This window comes from Anas acuta, chromosome 7 (genome assembly GCF_963932015.1).
Source record: "Anas acuta chromosome 7, bAnaAcu1.1, whole genome shotgun sequence".
NCBI classification, from domain to species: Eukaryota; Metazoa; Chordata; class Aves; order Anseriformes; family Anatidae; genus Anas; species Anas acuta.
Window position 1 is genome coordinate 29,593,208 of NC_088985.1, and position 8,051 is coordinate 29,601,258.

At 49.2% G+C, this 8,051-nt stretch overlaps 1 long non-coding RNA gene across 1 annotated transcript; it reads right to left on the bottom strand.

Annotated features, from left to right (window-relative positions):
* Window positions 1–447: 447 nt before the first annotated feature.
* On the bottom strand, window positions 448–7,063 carry LOC137859505 (uncharacterized). Its single transcript, XR_011098345.1, has 3 exons — window positions 6,537–7,063; window positions 2,232–4,342; window positions 448–892 (listed from the first exon to the last, which is right to left on the bottom strand). It is a non-coding gene; the product is annotated as an uncharacterized lncRNA (long non-coding RNA).
* Window positions 7,064–8,051: the final 988 nt, after the last annotated feature.

Here is an 8,051-nt window from a genome sequence, read left to right on the forward strand (position 1 = left end):
ACACATGCCAGTTGAATCACTCTGCACCTGCAAGCTGGGTCTACAAGAGACAGAAACCAACAGACTACAACACAGATTACATGATTAGCTAAAGATTAATGTGCTCGGCAGTAACTGTATTTCATTCCTGTGCCTTTAGGTTGTTTCCCTGACTGTTAGTTCATGGCTACGTTCACTCATTATTGGCCGCTGATTTTCCCTCTGAATTCCTAAATATGAGTCATGCACTTTCTACCTCTCTGGTACCTTCTACAACAGGAAAGTGGCAAATGTCCAGGAGAAAAGCAAGTCCCGGAACAGATTAAAATTAATGGGAAGAGAAGTCCCCAGACTGATGTGATGTCACTGAAGTTAAAAAAATATATATATGTATAGCAAGCACAAAGCAGTACACACAGTCCCAGTGCTTCTACGTCAGGTCAACACTGCTGAGAACCAGGGTTGGAGTCAAATATTGATAAGAGGGAGCCCAAGCCCTGCAGGAGAACAAATCCAGTCAGGGAAGGGGATCTGTGCTACCTGCCCATGGGGCTAGGTGTGATTTAGAGTCCCTGCGACCTGGGGTACCCAGCCAGGCATGCTTTGGCATGGCTGCACTTTCAGCAAGTGGAAGAAGAAGTTGCAATAAGGGAGAGCAATGGTACCTTGTACACTGGAGAGAAAATAGGTCAGTGGTGATCTGGGGACACCAGGCACTAGTTGGTGTTTTGTCCCCAGCGTTCTGGGTGCCCTTGGGAGAACCATTTCTTTCACCCACAGTAAAATTCAAAAAGTGATTTCACGCACATTTGTATCATGCAATCTCTTACATACATGTACGTACCTGTATCGGCACTTCTGGAAAGGTGCTGATGTGCCCATCAGTGCTGAGGGAGAAGCCGCCCTTGGTGCCCTACAGGAACGTGAGACAGCACAGACATGAGCGAACATGAGGCGATGCTCCTGCTTCCCCACAGGGAGCTCACCCTGGTTGTGTGCTGCTTATGGAGAGCTGCACCACGCAAACGGAAATCTTCTCAATCAGACACATTAGCTAGTTCATATTTCATGTCCCGTTAAGGGGTACACTAATATTTATAAGGGTACTTCATTGCCAGGGCTCTTTGGGTCAGAGCAGGGGCACCGAATCCTCAGCAGAAAGCTTTAACCACAGGACCTTCAGGTCGGGGGAACAGACAACGTAATCTGAGATGCGCTGAGGGCTTTCTTGGTGTGCTTCCCAGGGACGATCATCCCTCCCACAGAAGTGTCTCTTCGCAGCCAGCCCCTTCCCTCCCGCAGGCTGGCCAGCAGGTCACCGTGAGGAACTTGGAGCATCTCGGGCTGTTCCTAGAAATGCCACTGGAATTTCAAACGTTCCCTTTGGTCCCTTATCACTTTCTAATTTATTGCATCATTTGAAGAAAGTGAGAGGCCAGCCAAGGTTGATGCAAATCTAAGATTCAGCAAAAACACCTGAAGAGAAATTGTGTCTCTGTGCCCCGCAGCACTGAGGATGCTCAGCAGGGAGAATGCTCGGCAGCCAGCAGCAATGTGCCTGACAGAGGCTCAGCCTCTCCTCCCTGATACTAGATCAGGACCAGCTCTTCAGCAGGTGCAAACCCACTGTGGTGGCAGCAGGACTGGATGTACAGCAGTGATTGCCTGGCTGTGTTGGATTTTCCACACCCGGGTACCTGAGTCCAGGTCTGTGCCTGAGAGTTGGTTTCTTTTGTAACCCAGCAGTGGAGAGTGAAGTTCAGCAGTCAGTGGGAGCACTAAGACCATGGCTATCAGTGGTAACGTCATGTTTTAAAATGCCACGTCTGTTATTATCATTGTTGTAAAAATTGATTTTTACAACAACCAGGCTCCCAGCCCAGTGGTCTCTCCCCTGAAGAGCTCAGCACCTCTTCAACCAAAGCAAGCAAAACATCTGCATCAGAGCAGAGCTTACACCCACAAAGCTCCCCAGAGTCTCCTTCTTGGTTTGGTTCCTTACCCCGTTTCATTTCAAAATGCCGTCCACAAAGCAGGTTAAGGAAGAAAAGGGCACAGTCCAGCAAGTGTCCCCCTGCTCACAGGACAGCCACCTGCCCACATGCTCCAGCTTTGGGGCTGGCAGCGACAGAGGCTGTCCTCACAGACCGTGCCAACAACCAGCACGTTGGAAACTATGCACAACATAGTTTTAAGCAAACAATCCTAGGCAGTGCTGTATGGTAACTACACAGTTTTCTAATCAAATCTACCTGAAAATCTGAAGCAGCCACTGCCGTGAGCACTAGGGATGCTGCCGTCTCTTCCAGTAGTGTCGCTGTGAGTATACATTGTCCAGTTAGTGGGAGGAGGAAAATGTCCTTCCTGGGAGCCCTCCTCTGCTGGAGCTCTGCTCTAGGCAGCATCTTTCTGGAGCCATCACAGCTCAGTGTAGGCCTGTCTCCAGCGGCCCTGGGAACTGGAAAAACAACACACACACACAAATTCTGACCTTTCTCCACATAGCAGAAGTTCCTCTGAAAAGTGAAATCCCCAAACACTTGCTCCAGAAAAGAAAAACAAATCAATCTAAACCTCCACCTCTTGTAATCCCCGAAGAAAAATGAGAAAAGGAAAAAAAAAGCTTGAAAGAGCTAGGACATGTGCCTTGTCTGCCTTTGTGTTTCTGCGAAAAGCTCTGAATTATGAGTGGTATGCCATGAAACCCATTTGGAAGAGTCCGTCACATGTTCGCATTTCTCAGACATGTCCTTCTCCACCTGGAAATGTTGTTCTGGCAGACTGCAAGGATCTTGTACATTTGCCCAGGATTTCTGGGCACTTGTGCTTCCCAAATCCGTGCGGCGTGCAGCTCCAGCGCTCTGTGAAGCACCCGTCCCGCCGTGCCTGTGCTGCTGAGGCGGTCTGTGCAGACCCCTGATGGCCAGCAAAGCAAAGCAACTGTGCAAATAGTCCTGGCTGGGGAACCTGACCTGAAACTCCCAGCTGCAGCACAGAGGAGGGGAGCTATAGGCTTTGCAAGGCTGAGAGGACATTAAAACACCACAGAACATCCTCCTGAAGCCCAGCTGAGCACCACTGCCGTGGCTGTAGACTTCAGGAGCTACATCCATATTTTTTGTGCTGTCTCTGCAAGCTTTCCCATGATATCTGTTCCTGGTTCCTGTGCGTGTCTACAAAAGCCAGAACAAAATCATGATTTGTTTCCCTCCAAGGGCTGTTAGAAGGATACCACCACCACCAGCTGTGAAGGTGGCACACCTTTTGCACCCAAGAGGAGCCCATATTTTCAAGTACTTGCTCTTCTGCAGCCCCTACTGATCAGTGGCATATTCCTCACCAGGGCATATTTTGCCAAAACAACCTCATTTACATGCTAAATGCCCTTGGACTGATTAGATGCCCTGCGGGCCTTCTCCCCTCAGATTTGCCCCTCTTCAGTTTTATTCGATGTCCAAAGCTGGTGTCATTCCTCAAAGATGTCATTCTGCTTCCAAGCTAATGTTCTTGTGCTCCTTTTTCTCAGAACAAAGGTGAATGCTGGTAGTGTAACATTTCTAAGAAATTCCCAGCAGTGGAAGGGTAGCTGGGGGGAGAACGCAGAGGGAGGAAGGAAAACTGAGTCATGAGGAGTAACTATAAACAGAAAGAGGGACAGGGGTAGGAGAAAATCGAGTCAAAGGCAGTAAAAGTGGAGTTCTCTGCTGTCAATACATTTTTGTCACATTTGGTGATTTGAAAAAAAAAAATAAAATACAAAACACCAAAAACAGTTTAAGGTTATTCCCTAGCATCAGACAAGCAGCAGTTCCGGCTCTTCAAGGCCAGCTGAAGCATCAAAGTAACTCACAGTAAATACGTGTCCGGTCTCTCTGGCAGCCTGATGAAGCATTGCTAAATTCAACAGCTCCTGGCACCCCGAGAGTTTCCATCCATTTGTACTTGTCTTGTTTAAGTCCTGCTGATGCTGGAGATCAAGAGGCTAGGAAGAGTGCGGAGAGATTCTGGCACTGCAGCAAGAAGACAGGAGGATAATGTAACACAGTGTACCCCTGCAGAACAGAGTCAATAAGCAATTGTCTTGTCCAGGGGCTACTGGGCATCCAGCTGGCCAGGAACCTCTGAGATAACTGAGTGCCACTTCAGTGGTCTGGCTGCTCGCAGGACCCCTTGCAGGTTTGGGACACCAACCACCCCAGGCCCCTGAAGTGCATCTCCTCTTCATCCCTGGGCCAGTAAGCAGTGTCCCCCGCCCATGGTGTGCTTCTGCTGGAGCGAGTCTCCTGCACCTCTGGTAGGTCGCGGTGTCTGGGCTTCTGGCATGGAACTGCTTTGTCCCAGGTCTGAAAAGCTATTGTAACATCTGTAAAGAATAAGAAAAGAAAAGCAGCAGATGGAGGTGTACCTGAGGGCATGATCTGAGCCTCATCTCAGTGAGTGGCCATCCTGCCTGGCCGGCTCCTGCGCACCTTTACCTCCTCATGCTCATTCCGGAGCTTCCTAAACAGCAGCTTGGGGCTGCAGCCAAGTTTATAGCAGCCAAAGGTAAAGCATTTTCTGTCCCCAGGGGGCATAGGAATCAGGCTGCTCGGTTGAGTAAACATCCCCAGAGGGCACTGGAAAGCACCAAACCAGGAAACAAGAGCCTCCACGTCTGCTGGCTTTGACTGGAAAGTAAGTCACTGACCATTCAGTTCTGTCGCTGTGAAATCCCTGATATTTCCCCAGTTGATTAGGCATCACATTTCACGGCTGCTCTGGCAAGCTTCACCACTGCCCTGTTTGCTCCAGGTGCACCCAGATCCCTTCGCTGCCTTTCCTGAACTTTCTGTGGTGCTCTGAGCTCCTTCTCTATGTGATATCTGCTGCTGGCTTGCACTCTGCCTTACACACTAGCATCCCAAAACGCAACCAGTACTCCTCAAGGGGTTAAAAAGGAGAGGGAGAAAAAAGGAAGAAATAAATGGGTTGTCAACAGAAAGGAAATGACTTGATTTTGGTTGCTTGGTGGGCAAGATGTTTTGTGAGTGTGCTGTGCCTGATGGTTCACTGGGCTCTTTCATGGACCTTTTGGTTTCACTCACGAGTGAGTGGATCACCGACAGCTCCATGCAGGTGGCATTTGACAGAAGGGATATAAATCAGGCCATGGCATGTTCCCCCACCCTGTCCCTCTGTTTGGGCAGTTTGGTAGTTAGTCGTTGCCTAACGAGGCATCAGGCAGTGCCCCACTGCCATACCACCCTCACCCCTCTCCTCTTGTCTCTGCTGTCAAAATCAGAGGGCTCACTGCTACAGGGCAGAAACCCAGGCACCTTTACACCCTGCTGGAGACATTTGTTTCTCCAGAGGCCCCAGTAGCCCCTAGTATCCCTGCCCACCACTCAGGGCCCCATTTCAGCCTCCCCGGGCTGTCAGTCACTGCCTCACGGGCCCTGCTGGGAGGCACTACCTCTTCCATGAGTGACCATGAAGGAGCTAGAGGCAAACCATGTTCCTGTTGTGCCCCAGAGCTCACTCCCTCGGCCTGGGAAGCAGCACAAAGGACTGGATTTTGGCTGTAGCTCCCTGGTTCAGGCAGCAGATCCAACCCAGGGCAGAGAGCTGTGCAAGTAACACAGCTCGACACCAGGTGAGGCCCAACCTGCTTCTGACTGAGGAAGCCCTGCTGGGATTAACACACCAACCCATCTCCTCTAAAATGGGAGCTGAAACATGAGTGCTGGCAGTGCTGCTTACGTGGAAGTTGCTGCCAGGAGTTCACAAACGACTGGAGTGACCAGAAAATATAAGTTTTGCTTCTCGCAACACGGTTCACCAAAAGCAGCGTCTCCCTGCATGAAGGCTGGTGGGCAGCCAGGAGGGGCGGGAGGCAGCGCGAGCAGAACCTCATCGCCAGCCCTGATCTTGCTGAACTCAGCTCCGATGTCATCCTGTTTGCATTTGTGTCCTCGTGTCACCTTGTCCTCACATGCACTACTTGTATCTTTTTCTCTTTTATCACCTGAAATGGTTCACTTTCTCCGCTTCTATCCATAGCAACCAATACAGTGTACAGAAGGAAAGGTGAATAAAGTTAAATTCAAATGCAAAATGGGAAAACTTAGGGTTTTTAAGAACTGTTTTATGTAAGCACTTGCTGGAAACTGGCACAAACAGGATGCTATCTGCCCGGAGATACCATGGCACATGTAAATGTGACCGAGTGGAAAAGACCCTTCCCTGCCAAAATATTTGCTGGAGATTTGATAACGAGGTGCCACTGTACAACAGTGGGTAAGGGTTCAGGGAAAGTGGAACCAGGAAAGGCACCCAGGCAGTGCGGGCTCTGCCTTTGCAGGCTGCAGCTCCACACAAGCCTTCCCAGGCTTCTGCAGCAGAACTGGTCCACCTGTGCAGCACCCCTCTGCCTGAAAGCAAGCACGAGCCCGCAGTGGCTGTGCTGGCCAGGGATTTAGGGTCTCATTCTCAACCCACCAGCATCTCACGCTCCGTGCTGAATGCAGTGAGTTGGTCCCAAGCTCACTTATGCAATGAGCTCCTGTTCACATACAAACCTCAGCATTTCTCTGCTTCTGTTCCCTGGTGATCTCGGAGCAGACAAACCAGCTGGAGGAATCCTCCTCTGGGCCCTAGGGACTTCTTGGCTTCATACAGGTAGGTGGTGGTGGCTCCCCTTTGAAGCGTGGAAGCCTGCAGGCAGCGTGCCCGTGGGCAGCAATGTGTGCGTGGAAAGCACCCAGCCCTCCTCTGTGATATTTGCTTCTCACAGCCCGTCTGAGTCCCACTGCCTGACTCAGCTCATTGAGCACGTTGCTCTCCTCCTCTCCCCTTTCCCCTCCTGCTGCCCTTTTCAAACAGCGTTGCTTTTAGCTCATTTATCTGCCTATTGGGGTGATATGTAATCAGAGCAGGGAGTCCTGATGGGAAATACAAAGTGATTCTTTAGAGTGGGCACTGATTGAGGAGGTTACAGCTGCCCTTTTGCCTGCTTTGCCTTCTGCCCCAAGTCTGTCAGCACTTAACAAATTAGAAGAAGATCCAGGGTGTTCGCAAGCCCATCTTACTTTAGAAAAATCTGTTATTTGACATGTGACACTCATTTGATGTGGAGGTAAGTACAGAGCCTGCCTCATCTACCCCCTGCACGGGGGACTGGGGTCAAGTCTTGCTGTAACAAAGCCCAAATAACCTCCAGCCTATTGACTTTGAAAAAGTGGTATCCTCAGTTAGAGTGAACACTTGTAACCAAAATAATATATATTTTGTTCACTCCCATCATATATCCCGAATGTCAACGTTACCAAAAGACAGGAAACATTTTCTCCATCATTAGGAAAAGCGGAGCTACTCCCCAAGTCCTACTTAACTACACTTGAGCAACAACTCTGAAATAAGGTTTATCATAGATCTGTGCCCCCTACAGGACTTAATCAGCTGCGATCAGAGAGCCTTCCCGAGGAACAATCTAGGAAAGGAGAGAGAAAAGGCCCTGCAATAAATCTTCCCACAAAAATCTTGTTTAATTAAATGGCTTTCCACATCTGTTGCTCTGCTCTTCTTGGCAATCTAAGAAATCTAATCCTGTTATTAATCTTCTTCCTTTACAATATGGAGAATAAAAACCACTTTCTTTCCTGAGTTTGGATTCTGAGAAGACTTTTTTTTTTCCATATGAAGGAGGCCAAGTAAATGGTAACATGGAGCACGCCTAACACGAAGGAGGATGAAATGCTGCAGAATTCAAGGCTACCCTCGAAAAACAGCTGGTAGAAGTACACATACAAACCAGAAAGAAGGAGGAATGAAAGCAATCAGAGGGCTGATGCACCAATACCTACAGCAGAGCACACAACTGAAAACAGACTCCAGTACATACAGACTAAAAAGGAATCTGGTACAAAAGCCATTCCTCTTCTGCTTTTGCTTTGTGAGCCTATCAGCATCTGTTCCAAATCAGAACAATATTAACTGAGTCAATCTCGTAGATGTCGATGTCAGCGTCTTCCAAGACACATTCTTGTGGTTAGTTCCAGAAATAAGTTTGCTTTAGTCCCCCTGCCTCTCCCTTC